Source organism: Rhododendron vialii, chromosome 6a (genome assembly GCF_030253575.1).
Source record: "Rhododendron vialii isolate Sample 1 chromosome 6a, ASM3025357v1".
Classification (NCBI taxonomy): domain Eukaryota; kingdom Viridiplantae; phylum Streptophyta; class Magnoliopsida; order Ericales; family Ericaceae; genus Rhododendron; species Rhododendron vialii.
This window is the reverse complement of record NC_080562.1, coordinates 17,602,268-17,615,880: the sequence shown is the minus strand read 5'-3', so window position 1 is coordinate 17,615,880 and position 13,613 is coordinate 17,602,268.

The window sequence follows — 13,613 nt, the reverse complement described above, 5'->3', positions numbered from 1 at the left end:
GTGTGGTTTGGTACCATATGGATGTACTCGTACAGTATTGCACAGTTTTTGTGTGGTTTGGTACCGTAACGAAGTACTCTTACGGTTTTGTACTGTTTTGGTGTGGTTTGGTACCGTAACGAAGTACTCGTACGGTTTTGCACCGTTTTGGTGTGGTTTGGTACCGTATGGATGTACTCGTACGGTATTGCACCGTTTTGGTGTGGTTTGGTACCGTAACGAAGTACTCGTACGCTTTGGCATCGTTTTGGTGTGGTTTGGTACCGTATGGATGTACTCATACGGTATTGCACCATTTGGTGTGGTTTGGTACCGTATGGATGTACTCGTACCGTATTGTACCGTTTTTGTGTGGTTTGGTACCGTAACGAAATACTCGTTCGGTATTGTACCCTTTTGGTGTGGTTTGGAACCGTAACGAAATACTCGTACGGTATTGCACCGTTTTGGTGTGGTTTGGTACCATATGGATGTACTCGTACGGTATTGCACAGTTTTTGTGTGGTTTGGTACCGTAACGAAGTACTCTTACGGTATTGTACTGTTTTAATGTGGTTTGGTACCGTAACGAAGTACTCGTACGGTTTTGCACCGTTTTGGTATGGTTTGGTACCGTATGGATGTACTTTTACGGTATTGCACCGTTTTGGTGTGGTTTGGTACCGTAACGAAGTACTCGTATGGTTTGGCACCGTTTTGGTGTGGTTTGGTACCGTATGGATGTACTCATACGGTATTGCATCATTTGGTGTGGTTTGGTACCGTATGGATGTACTCGTACCGTATTGCACCGTTTTGGTGTGGTTTGGTACCGTGTGGATGTACTCATACGGTATTGCACAGTTTTGGTGTGGTTTGGTACCGTAACGAAGTACTCGTACGGTATTGTACTGTTTTGGTGTGGTTTGGTACCGTAACGAAGTACTCGTACGGTTACGCACCTTTTTGGTGTGGTTTGGTACCGTATGGATGTACTCGTACGGTATTGCACCGTTTTGGTGTGGTGTGGTACTGTAACAAAGTACTCGTACGGAATTGCACCGTTTTGGTGTGGTTTGGTACCGTAACGAAGTACTCGTACGGTATTGCACCGTTTCGGTGTGGTTTGGTACCGTAACGAAGTACTCGTACGGTTTGGCACCGTTTTGGTGTGGTTTGGTACCGTATGGATGTACTCATACGGTATTGCACCATTTGGTGTGGTTTGGTACCGTATGGATGTACTCGTACGGTATTGCACCGTTTTGGTGTGGTTTGCTACCGTGTGGATGTACTCGTACGGTTTTGCTCCGTTTTGGTGTGGTTTGGTACCCTATGGATTTACTTGCACGGTATTGCACCATTTTCGTGATTTGGTACCGTATGAATGCACTCGTATGGTATTGTACCATTTTCGTGTGGTTTGGTACCGTATGGATGTACTCGTACGGTATTGCACCGTTTTGGTGTGGTTTGGTACCGTGTGGATGTACTCGTACGGTATTGCACTATTTTCGTGTGGTTTGCTACCGTTTGAATGTACTCGTACGGTATTGTACCGGTTTGGTGTGGTTTGGTACCGTATGGATGTACTCGTACCGTATTGTACCGTTTTTGTGTGGTTTGGTACCGTAACGAAGTACTCGTACGGTATTGTACCCTTTTGGTGTGGTTTGGAACCTTAACGAAGTACTCGTACGGTATTGCACCGTTTTGGTGTGGTTTGGTACCATATGGATGTACTCGTACGGTATTGCACAGTTTTGGTGTGGTTTGGTACCGTAACAAAGTACTCGAACGGTATTGTACTGTTTTGGTGTGGTTTGGTACCGTACCGAAGTACTCGTACGGTTTTGCACCTTTTTGGTGTGGTTTAATACCGTACCGAAGTACTCGTACGGTATTGCACCGTTTTGGTGTGGTTTGGTACCGTAACGAAGTACTCGTACGGTATTGCACCGTTTTTGTGTGGTTTGGTACCGTAACGAAGTACTCGTACGGTATTGCACCGTTTTGGTGTGGTTTGGTACCGTGTGGATGTACTCGTACCGTATTGCACCGTTTTGGTGTGGTTTGGTACCGTGTGGATGTACTCGTACGGTATTGCACAGTTTTCGTGTGGTTTGGTACCGTATGAATGTACTTGTACGTTATTGTACCGATTTGGTGTGGTTTGGTACTCGTAGGGTATTGTACCGTTTTGGTGTGGTTGGTACCGTAACGAAGTACTCGTACGGTATTGCACCGTTTTGGTGTGGTTTGGTACCGTATGGATGTACTCGTACCGTATTGCACCGTTTTGGTGTGGTTTGGTACCGTGTGGATGTACTCGTACGGTATTGCACAGTTTTCGTGTGGTTTGGTACCGTATGAATGTACTTGTACGTTATTGTACCGATTTGGTGTGGTTTGGTACCGTATGGATGTACTCGTACCGTATTGTACCGTTTTTGTGTGGTTTGGTACCGTAACAAAGTACTCGTACGGTATTGTACCCTTTTGGTGTGGTTTAGAAGCGTAACGAAGTACTCGTACAGTAGTGCACGGTTTTGGTGTGGTTTGGTACCATATGGATGTACTCGTACGGTATTGCACAGTTTTGGTGTGGTTTGGTACCGTAACAAAGTACTCATACGGTATTGTACTGTTTTGGTGTGGTTTGGTACCGTAACGAAGTACTCGTACGGTTTTGCACCTTTTTGGTGTGGTTTGGTACCGTATGGATGTACTCGTACGGTATTGCACCGTTTTGGTGTGGTTTGGTACCTTAACGAAGTACCCGTACGGAATTGCACCGTTTTGGTGTGGTTTGGTACCATAACGAAGTACTCGTACGGTATTGAACTGTTTTAATGTGGTTTGGTACCGTGTGGATGTACTCGTACGGTATTGCACCGTTTTCGTGTGGTTTGGTACCGTCTGAATGTACTCGTACGGTATTGTACCGGTTTGGTGTGGTTTGGTACCGTATGGATGTACTCGTACCGTATTGTACCGTTTTTGTGTGGTTTGGTACCGTAACAAAGTACTCTTACGGTATTGTACTGTTTTGGTGTGGTTTGGTACCGTAACGAAGTACTCGTACGGTATTGCACCGTTTTGGTGTGGTTTAGTACCGTAACGAAGTACTCGTACGGTATTGTACCGTTTTGGTGTGGTTTGGTACCGTAACGAAGTACTCGTACGGTTTGGCACTTTTTTGGTGTGGTTTGGTACCGTATGGATGAACTCATACGGTATTGCACCATTTGGTGTGGTTTGGTACCGTATGGATGTACTCGTACGGTATTGCACCGTTTTCGTGTGGTTTGGTACCGTATGAATGTACTCGTACGGTATTGTACCGGTTTGGTGTGGTTTGGTACCGTATGGATGTACTCGTACCGTATTGTACCGTTTTTGTGTGGTTTGGTACCGTAACGAAGTACTCGTACGGTATTGTTCCGTTTTGGTGTGGTTTGGAACCGTAACGAAGTACTCGTACGGTATTGCACCGTTTTGGTGTGGTTTGGTACCATATGGATGTACTCGTACGGTATTGCACAGTTTTGGTGTGGTTTGGTACCGTATCGAAGTACTCGTACGGTATTGTACAGTTTTGGTGTGGTTTGGTACCGTAACGAAGTACTCGTACAGTTTCGCACCTTTTTGGTGTGGTTAGGTACCGTATGGATGTACTCGTACGGTATTGCACCGTTTTGGTGTGGTTTAGTACCGTAACGAAGTACTCGTACGGTTTGGCACCGTTTTGGTATGGTTTGGTACCGTATGGATGTACTCATACGGTATTGCACCATTTGGTGTGGTTTGGTACCGTATGGATGTACTCGTACGGTATTGCACCGTTTTTGTGTGGTTTGGTACGGTAACGAAGTACTTGTACGGAATTTCACCGTTTTGGTGTGGTTTGGTACCGTATGGATTTATTCGTACGGTATTGCACCATTTGGTGTGGTTTGGTACCGTATGGATGTACTCGTACGGTATTGCACAGTTTTTGTGTGGTTTGGTACCGTAACGAAGTACTCGTACGGTTTTGCACCTTTTTGGTGTGGTTTGGTACCGTATGGATGTACTCGTACGGTATTGCACCGTTTTCGTGTGGTTTGGTACTGTAACGAAGTACTCGTACGGAATTGCACCGTTTTGGTGTGGTTTGGTACCGTAACGAAGTACTCGTACGGTATTGTACCGTTTTGGCGTGTTTTGGTACCGTATGGATGCACTCATACGGTATTGCACCATTTGGTGTGGTTTGGTACCGTATGGATGTACTCGTACGGTATTGCACCGTTTTGGTGTGGTTTGGTACCGTAACGAAGTACTCGTACGGAATTGCACCGTTTTGGTGTGGTTTGGTACCGTAACGAAGTACTCGTACGGTATTGCACCGTTTTGGTGTGGTTTAGTACCGTAACGAAGTACTCGTACGGTATTGTACCGTTTTGGTGTGGTTTGGTACCGTAACGAAGTACTCGTACGGTTTGGCACTGTTTTGGTGTGGTTTGGTACCGTATGGATGAACTCATACGGTATTGCACCATTTGGTGTGGTTTGGTACCGTATGGATGTACTCGTACGGTATTGCACCGTTTTCGTGTGGTTTGGTACCGTATGAATGTACTCGTACGGTATTGTACCGGTTTGGTGTGGTTTGGTACCGTATGGATGTACTCGTACCGTATTGTACCGTTTTTGTGTGGTTTGGTACCGTAACGAAGTACTCGTACGGTATTGTTCCGTTTTGGTGTGGTTTGGAACCGTAACGAAGTACTCGTACGGTATTGCACCGTTTTGGTGTGGTTTGGTACCATATGGATGTACTCGTACGGTATTGCACAGTTTTGGTGTGGTTTGGTACCGTATCGAAGTACTCGTACGGTATTGTACTATTTTGGTGTGGTTTGGTACCGTAACGAAGTACTCGTACAGTTTCGCACCTTTTTGGTGTGGTTAGGTACCGTATGGATGTACTCGTACGGTATTGCACCGTTTTGGTGTCGTTTGGTACCGTAACGAAGTACTCGTACGGAATTGCACCGTTTTGGTGTGGTTTGGTACCGTAACGAAGTACTCGTACGGTATTGCACCGTTTTGGTGTGGTTTGGTACCGTAACGAAGTACTCGTACGGTTTGGCACCGTTTTGGTGTGGTTTGGTACCGTATGGATGTACTCATACGGTATTGCACCATTTGGTGTGGTTTGGTACCGTATGGATGTACTCGTACGGTATTGCACAGTTTTGGTGTGGTTTGGTACCGTAACGAAATACTCGTACGGTATTGTACCGTGTTGGTGTGGTTTGGTACCGTAACGAAGTACTCGCACGGTTTAGCACCGTTTTGTTGTGGTTTGGTACCGTATGGATGTACTCATATGGTATTGCACCATTTGGTGTGGTTTGGTACCGTATGGATGTACTCGTATGGTATTGCACCGTTTTGGTGTGGTTTGGTACGGTAACGAAGTACTCGTACGGAATTGCACCGTTTTGGTGTGGTTTGGTACGGTAACGAAGTACTCGTACGGTATTGCACCGTTTTGGTGTGGTTTGGTACCGTGTGGAAGTACTTGTACGGTATTGCACCGTTTTGGTGTGGTTTGGTACCGTAACGAAGTACTCGTACGGTATTGTACCGTTTTGGTGTGGTTTGGTACCGTAACGAGGTACTCGTACGGTTTGGCACCGTTTTGGTGTGGTTTGGTACCGTATGGATGTACTCATACGGTATTTCACCATTTGGTGTGGTTTGGTACCGTATGGATGTACTCGTACGGTATTGCACCGTTTTGGTGTGGTTTGGTACCGTGTGGATGTCGTCGTACGGTTTTGCATCGTTTTGGTGTGGTTTGGTACCGTAACGAAGTACTCGTACGGTTTTGCACCATTTTGGTTTGGTTTGGTACCGTATGGATGTAGTCGTACGGTATTGCACCATTTTGGTGTGGTTTGGTACCGTGTGGATGTACTCGTACGGTATTGCACCGTTTTCGTGTGGTTCGGTACCTTATGAATGTACTCGTACAGTATTCTACCGGTTTGGTGTGGTTTGGTACCGTATGGATGTACTCGTACCGTATTGTACCGTTTTTGTGTGGTTTGGTACCGTAAGGAAGTACTCATTCGGTATTGTACCCTTTTGGTGTGGTTTGGAACCGTAACGAAATACTCGTACGGTATTGCACCGTTTTGGTGTGGTTTGGTACCGTAACGAAGTTCTCGTACGGAATTGCACCGTTTTGGTGTGGTTTGGTACGGTAACGAAGTACTCGTACGGAATTGCACCGTTTTGGTGTGGTTTGGTACGGTAACGAAGTACTCGTACGGTATTGCACCGTTTTGGTGTGGTTTGGTACCGTAACGAAGTACTCGTACGGTATTGTACCGTTTTGGTGTGGTTTGGTACCGTAACGAAGTACTCGTACGGTTTGGCACCGTTTTGGTGTGGTTTGGTACCGTATGGATGAACTCATATGGTATTGCACCATTTGGTGTGGTTTGGTACCGTATGGATGTACTCGTACGGTATTGCACCGTTTTGGTGTGGTTTGGTACCGTGTGGAAGTACTTGTACGGTATTGCACCGTTTTGGTGTGGTTTGGTACCGTAACGAAGTACTCGTACGGTATTGTACCGTTTTGGTGTGGTTTGGTACCGTAACGAGGTACTCGTACGGTTTGGCACCGTTTTGGTGTGGTTTGGTACCGTATGGATGTACTCATACGGTATTTCACCATTTGGTGTGGTTTGGTACCGTATGGATGTACTCGTACGGTATTGCACCGTTTTGGTGTGGTTTGGTACCGTGTGGATGTCGTCGTACGGTTTTGCATCGTTTTGGTGTGGTTTGGTACCGTAACGAAGTACTCGTACGGTTTTGCACCATTTTGGTTTGGTTTGGTACCGTATGGATGTAGTCGTACGGTATTGCACCATTTTGGTGTGGTTTGGTACCGTGTGGATGTACTCGTACGGTATTGCACCGTTTTCGTGTGGTTTGGTACCGTATGAATGTACTCGTACAGTATTCTACCGGTTTGGTGTGGTTTGGTACCGTATGGATGTACTCGTACCGTATTGTACCGTTTTTGTGTGGTTTGGTACCGTAAGGAAGTACTCATTCGGTATTGTACCCTTTTGGTGTGGTTTGGAACCGTAACGAAATACTCGTACGGTATTGCACCGTTTTGGTGTGGTTTGGTACCGTAACGAAGTTCTCGTACGGAATTGCACCGTTTTGGTGTGGTTTGGTACCGTAACGAAGTACTCGTACGGTATTGCACCGTTTTGGTGTGGTTTAGTACCGTATGGATGTACTCGTACGGTATTGCACCGTTTTGGTGTGGTATGGTACCGTTTGGATGTACTCGTACGGTATTGCACCGTTTTCGTGTGGTTTGGTACCGTATGAATGTACTCGTATGGTATTGTACCGGTTTGGTTTGGTTTGGTACCGTATGGATGTACTCGTACCGTATTGTACCGTTTTTGTGTGCTTTGGTACCGTAACGAAGTACTCGTACGGTTTGGAACCGTTTTGGTGTGGTTTGGTACCGTATGGATGTACTCGTACGGTATTGCACCGTTTTGGTGTGGTTTGGTACCGTGTGGATGTACTCGTACGGTATTGCACCATTTTCGTGTGGTTTGGTAGCGTATGAATGTACTCGTACGGTATTGTACCGGTTTGGTGTGGTTTGGTACCGTATGGATGTACTCGTACCGTATTGTACCGTTTTTGTGTGGTTTGGTACCGTAACGAAGTACTCGTACGGTATTGTACCGTTTTGGTGTGGTGGGGAACCGTAACGAAGTACTCGTACGGTATTGCACCGTTTTGGTGTGGTTTGGTACCATATGGATGTACTCGTACGGTATTGCACAGTTTTGGTGTGGTTTGGTACCGTAACGAAGTACTCGTACGGTATTGTACTGTTTTGGTGTGGTTTGGTACCGTAACGAAGTACTCGTACGGTTTCGCACGTTTTTTGTGTGGTTTGGTACCGTATGGATGTACTCGTACGGTATTGCACTGTTTTGGTGTGGTTTGGTACCGTAACGAAGTACTCGTACGGTTTGGAACCGTTTTGGTGTGGATTGGTACCGTATGGATGTACTCATACGGTATTGCACCATTTGGTGTGGTTTGGTACCGTATGGATGTACTCGTACGGTATTGCACCGTTTTGGTGTGGTTTGGTACCGCGTGGAAGTACTTGTACGGTATTGCACCGTTTTGGTGTGGTTTGGTACCGTAACGAAGTACTCGTACGGTATTGTACCGTTTTAGTGTGGTTTGGTACCGTAACGAGGTACTCATACGGTTTGGAACCGTTTTGGTGTGGTTTGGTACCGTATGGATGTACTCATACGGTATTTCACCATTTGGTGTGGTTTGCTACCGTATGGATGTACTCGTACGGTATTGCACCGTTTTGGTGTGGTTTGGTACCGTGTGGATGTAGTCGTACGGTTTTGCATCGTTTTGGTGTTGTTTGGTACCGTAACGAAGTACTCGTACGGTTTTGCACCATTTTAGTTTGGTTTGGTACCGTATGGATGTAGTCGTACGGTATTGCACCATTTTGGTGTGGTTTGGTACCGTGTGGATGTACTCGTACGGTATTGCACCGTTTTCGTGTGGTTTGGTACCGTATGAATGTACTCGTACGGTATTCTACCGGTTTGGTGTGGTTTGGTACCGTATGGATGTACTCGTACCGTATTGTACCGTTTTTGTGTGGTTTGGTACCGTAAGGAAGTACTCATTCGGTATTGTACCCTTTTGGTGTGGTTTGGAACCGTAACGAAATACTCGTACGGTATTGCACCGTTTTGGTGTGGTTTGGTACCGTATGGATGTACTCGTACGGTATTGCACCTTTTTGGATTGGTTCGGTACCGTAACGAAGTACTCGTACGGTATTGTACGGTTTTGGTGTCATTTGGTACCGTAACGAAGTACTCGTACGGTATTGCACCGTTTTGGTGTGGTTTGGTACCGTAGGGATGTACTCGTACGGTATTGCACCGTTTTGGTGTAGTTTGGTTCCGTATCGAAGTACTCGAACGGTATTGTACCGTTTTGGTGTGGTTTGGTACCGTAACGAAGTACTCGTACGGTATTGCATCGTTTCGGTGTGGTTTGGTACCGTATGGATGTACTCATATGGTATTGCACCATTTTGGTGTGGTTTGGTACCGTATGGATGTACTCGTACGGTATTGTACCGTTTTGGTGTGGTTTGGTGCCGTAACGAAGTACTCGTACGGTATTGTACCCTTTTAGTGTGGTTTGGAACCGTAACGAAGTACTCGTACGGTATTGCACCGTTTTGCTGTGGTTTTGTACCGTATGGATGTACTCGTACGGTATTGTACCGTTTTTGTGTGGTTTGGTACCGTAACGAAGTACTCGTACGGTATTGTATCCTTTTGGTGTGGTTTGGAACCGCAACGAAGTACTTGTACGGTATTGCACCATTTTGGTGTGGTTTGGTACCGTATCGAAGTACTCGTACGGTATTGTACCGTTTTCGTGTGGTTTGGTTTCGTAACAAAATACTCGAATGGTATTGAACCGTTTTGGAGTGGTTTGGTACCGTATGGATGTACTCGTACGGTATTGCACCATTTTGGTGTGGTTTGGTACCGTACCGAAGTACTCGTACTGTATTGTACCGTTTTGGTGTGGTTTGGTATCGTAACGAAATACTCATACGGTATTGAACCGTTTTGGTGTGGTTTGGTACCGTATGGATGTACTCGTACAGTATTGCACCATTTTGGTGTGGTTTGGTACCGTATGGATGTACTCGTACGGTATTGCACCGTTTTGGTGTGGTTTGGTACCGTAACGAAGTACTCATACGGTATTGTACCCATTTGGTGTGGTTTGGAACCGTAACGAAGTACTCGTACGGTATTTCACCGTTTTGGTGTGGTTTGGTACCGTATGGATGTACTCGTACGGTATTGTACCGTTTTAGTGTGGTTTGGTACCGTAACGAAGTACTCGTGTGGTATTGTATCCTTTATGTGTCGTTTGGAACTGTAACGAAGTACTCGTACGGTATTGCACCATTTTGGTGTGGTTTGGAACCGTATGGATGTTCTACTACGGTATTGCACCGTTTTGGTGTGGTTTGGTACCGTACGGATGTACTCGTACGGTATTGTACCGTTTTGGTGTGGTTTGGAACCGTATGGATGTACTTGTACGGTATTGCACTATTTTGGTGTGGTTTGGTAACGTAACGCAGTACTCGAACGGTATTGTACCGTTCTGGTTTGGTTTGGTACCATAACAAAGTACTCGTACGGTATTGCACCGTTTTGGTGTGGTTTGGTACCGTATGGATGTACTCGTACGGTATTGCACCGTTTTGGTGTGGTTTGGTACCGTATGGATGTACTCGTATGGTATTGCACCGTTTTGGTGTGGTTTGGTACCGTACCGAAGTACTCGTACGGTTTTGCACCGTTTTGGGGTGGTTTGGTACCGTAACGAAGTACTCGTACGGTATTGTACCCTTTTAGTATGGTTTGGAACCGTAACGAAGTACTCGTACGGTATTGCACCGTTTTGGTGTGGTTTGGTACCGTATGGATGTACTCGTACGGTATTGCACCATTTTGGTGTGGTTTGGTACCGTATGGATGTACTCGTATGGTATTGCACCGTTTTGGTGTGGTTTGGTACCGTAACGAAGTACTCATACGGTATTGTACCCATTTGATGTGGTTTGGAACCGCAACGAAGTACTTGTACGGTATTGCACCATTTTGGTGTGGTTTGGTACCGTATGGATGTTCTCGTACGGTATTGCACCGTTTTGGTGTGGTTTGGTACCTTATGGATGTACTCGTACAGTTTTGCACCATTTTGGTGTGGTTTGGTACCGTATGGATGTACTCGTACGGTATTGCACCGTTTTGGTGTGGTTCGGTACCGTATGGATGTACTCGTACGGTATTGCACCGTTTTGGTGTGGTTTAGTACCGTATGGATGTACTCGTACGGTATTGTACCATTTTGGTGTGGTTTGGTACCGTAACGAAGTACTCGTACGGTATCGCACCGTGTTGGTGTGGTTTGGTACTGTAACGAAGTACTCGTACGGTATTGTACTGTTTTGGTGTGGTTTGGTACCGTAACGAAGTACTCGTACGGTATTGTAACGTTTTGGTGTGGTTTGGTACCGTATGGATGTACTCGTACGGTATTGCACCATTTTGGGGTGGTTTGGTACCGTATCGAAGTACTCGTACGGTATTGTACCGTTTTGGTGTGGTTTGGTATCGTAACAAAATACTCGTATGGTATTGAACCGTTTTGGAGTGGTTTGGTACCGTATGGATGTACTCGTACGGTATTGCACCATTTTGGTGTGGTTTGGTACCGTATCGAAGTACTCGTACTGTATTGTACCGTTTTGGTGTGGTTTGGTATCGTAACGAAATACTCGTACGGTATTGAACCGTTTTGGTGTGGTTTGGTACCGTATGGATGTACTCGTACGGTATTGCACCATTTTGGTGTGGTTTGGTACCGTATGGATGTACTCGTACGGTGTTGCACCGTTTTGGTGTGGTTTGGTACCGTAACGAAGTACTCATACGGTATTGTACCCATTTGGTGTGGTTTGGAACCGTAACGAAGTACTCGTACGGTATTTCACCGTTTTGGTGTGGTTTGGTACCGTATGGATGTACTCTTACGGTATTGTACCGTTTTAGTGTGGTTTGGTACCGTAACGAAGTACTCGTATGGTATTGTATCCTTTATGTGTGGTTTGGAACTGTAACGAAGTACTCGTACGGTATTGCACCATTTTGGTGTGGTTTGGAACAGTATGGATGTTCTCCTACGGTATTGCACCGTTTTGGTGTGGTTTGGTACCGTATGGATGTACTCGTACGGTATTGTACCGTTTTGGTTTGGTTTGGAACCGTATGGATGTACTTGTACGGTATTGCACTATTTTGGTGTGGTTTGGTAACGTAACGCAGTACTCGAACGGTATTGTACCGTTCTGGTTTGGTTTGGTACCATAACAAAGTACTCGTACGGTATTGCACCGTTTTGGTGTGGTTTGGTACCGTATGGATGTACTCGTACGGTATTGCACCGTTTTGGTGTGGTTTGGTACCGTATGGATGTACTCGTATGGTATTGCACCGTTTTGGTGTGGTTTGGTACCGTAACGAATTACTCGTACGGTATTGCACCGTTTTTGTGTGGTTTGGTACCGTATGCATGTACTCGTACGGTATTGCACCGTTTTGGTGTGGTTTGGTACCGTAACGAAGTACTCGTACGGTTTTGCACCGTTTTGGTGTGGTTTGGTACCGTAACGAAGTACTCGTACGGTATTGCACCGTTTTTGTGTGGTTTGGTACCGTATGGATGTACTCGTACGGTATTGCACCGTTTTGGTGTGGTTTGGTACCGTATGGATGTACTCGTACGGTATTGTACCGTTTTAGTGTGGTTTGGTACCGTAACGAAGTACTCGTATGGTATTGTATCCTTTATGTGTGGTTTGGAACCGTAACGAAGTACTCGTACGGTATTGCACCATTTTGGTGTGGTTTGGAACCGTATGGATGTTCTCCTACGGTATTGCACCGTTTTGGTGTGGTTTGGTACCGTATGGATGTACTCGTACGGTATTGTACCGTTTTGGTGTGGTTTGGAACCGTATGGATGTACTTGTACGGTATTGCACTATTTTGGTGTGGTTTGGTAACGTAACGCAGAACTCGAACGGTATTGTACCGTTCTGGTTTGGTTTGGTACCGTAACAAAGTACTCGTACGGTATTGCACCGTTTTGGTGTGGTTTGGTTCCGTATGGATGTACTCGTACGGTTTTGCACCGTTTTGGTGTGGTTTGGTACCGTATGGATGTACTCGTACGGTATTGCACCATTTTGGTGTGGTTTGGTACCGTATGGATGTACTCGTATGGTATTGCACCGTTTTGGTGTGGTTTGGTACCGTAACGAAGTACTCGTATGGTATTGCACCGTTTTTGTGTGGTTTGGTACCGTATGGATGTACTCGTACGGTATTGCACCGTTTTGGTGTGGTTTGGTACCGTAACGAAGTACTCGTACGGTTTTGCACCGTTTTGGTGTGGTTTGGTACCGTAACGATGTACTCGTACGGTATTGCACCGTTTTGGTGTGGTTTGGTACCGTATGGATGTACTCGTACGGTATTGCACCGTTTTGGTGTGGTTTGGTACCGTATGGTTATACTCGTAAGGTATTGCACCGTTTTGGTGTGCTTTGGTACCGTATGGATGTACTCGTACGGTATTGTACCGTTTTGGTGTGGTTTGGTACCGTAACGAAGTACTCGTACGGTATTGTACCCTTTTAGTGTGGTTTCGAACCGTAACGAAGTACTCGTACGGTATTGCACCGTTTTGGTGTGGTTTGGTACCGTATGGATGTACTCGTACGGTATTGTACCGTTTTGGTGTGGTTTGGTATCGTAACGAAGTACTCGTACGGTATTGTATCCTTTTGGTGTCGTTTGGAACCGCAACGAAGTACTTGTACGGTATTGCACCATTTTGGTGTGGTTTGGTACCGTATGGATGTTCTCGTACGGTATTGCACC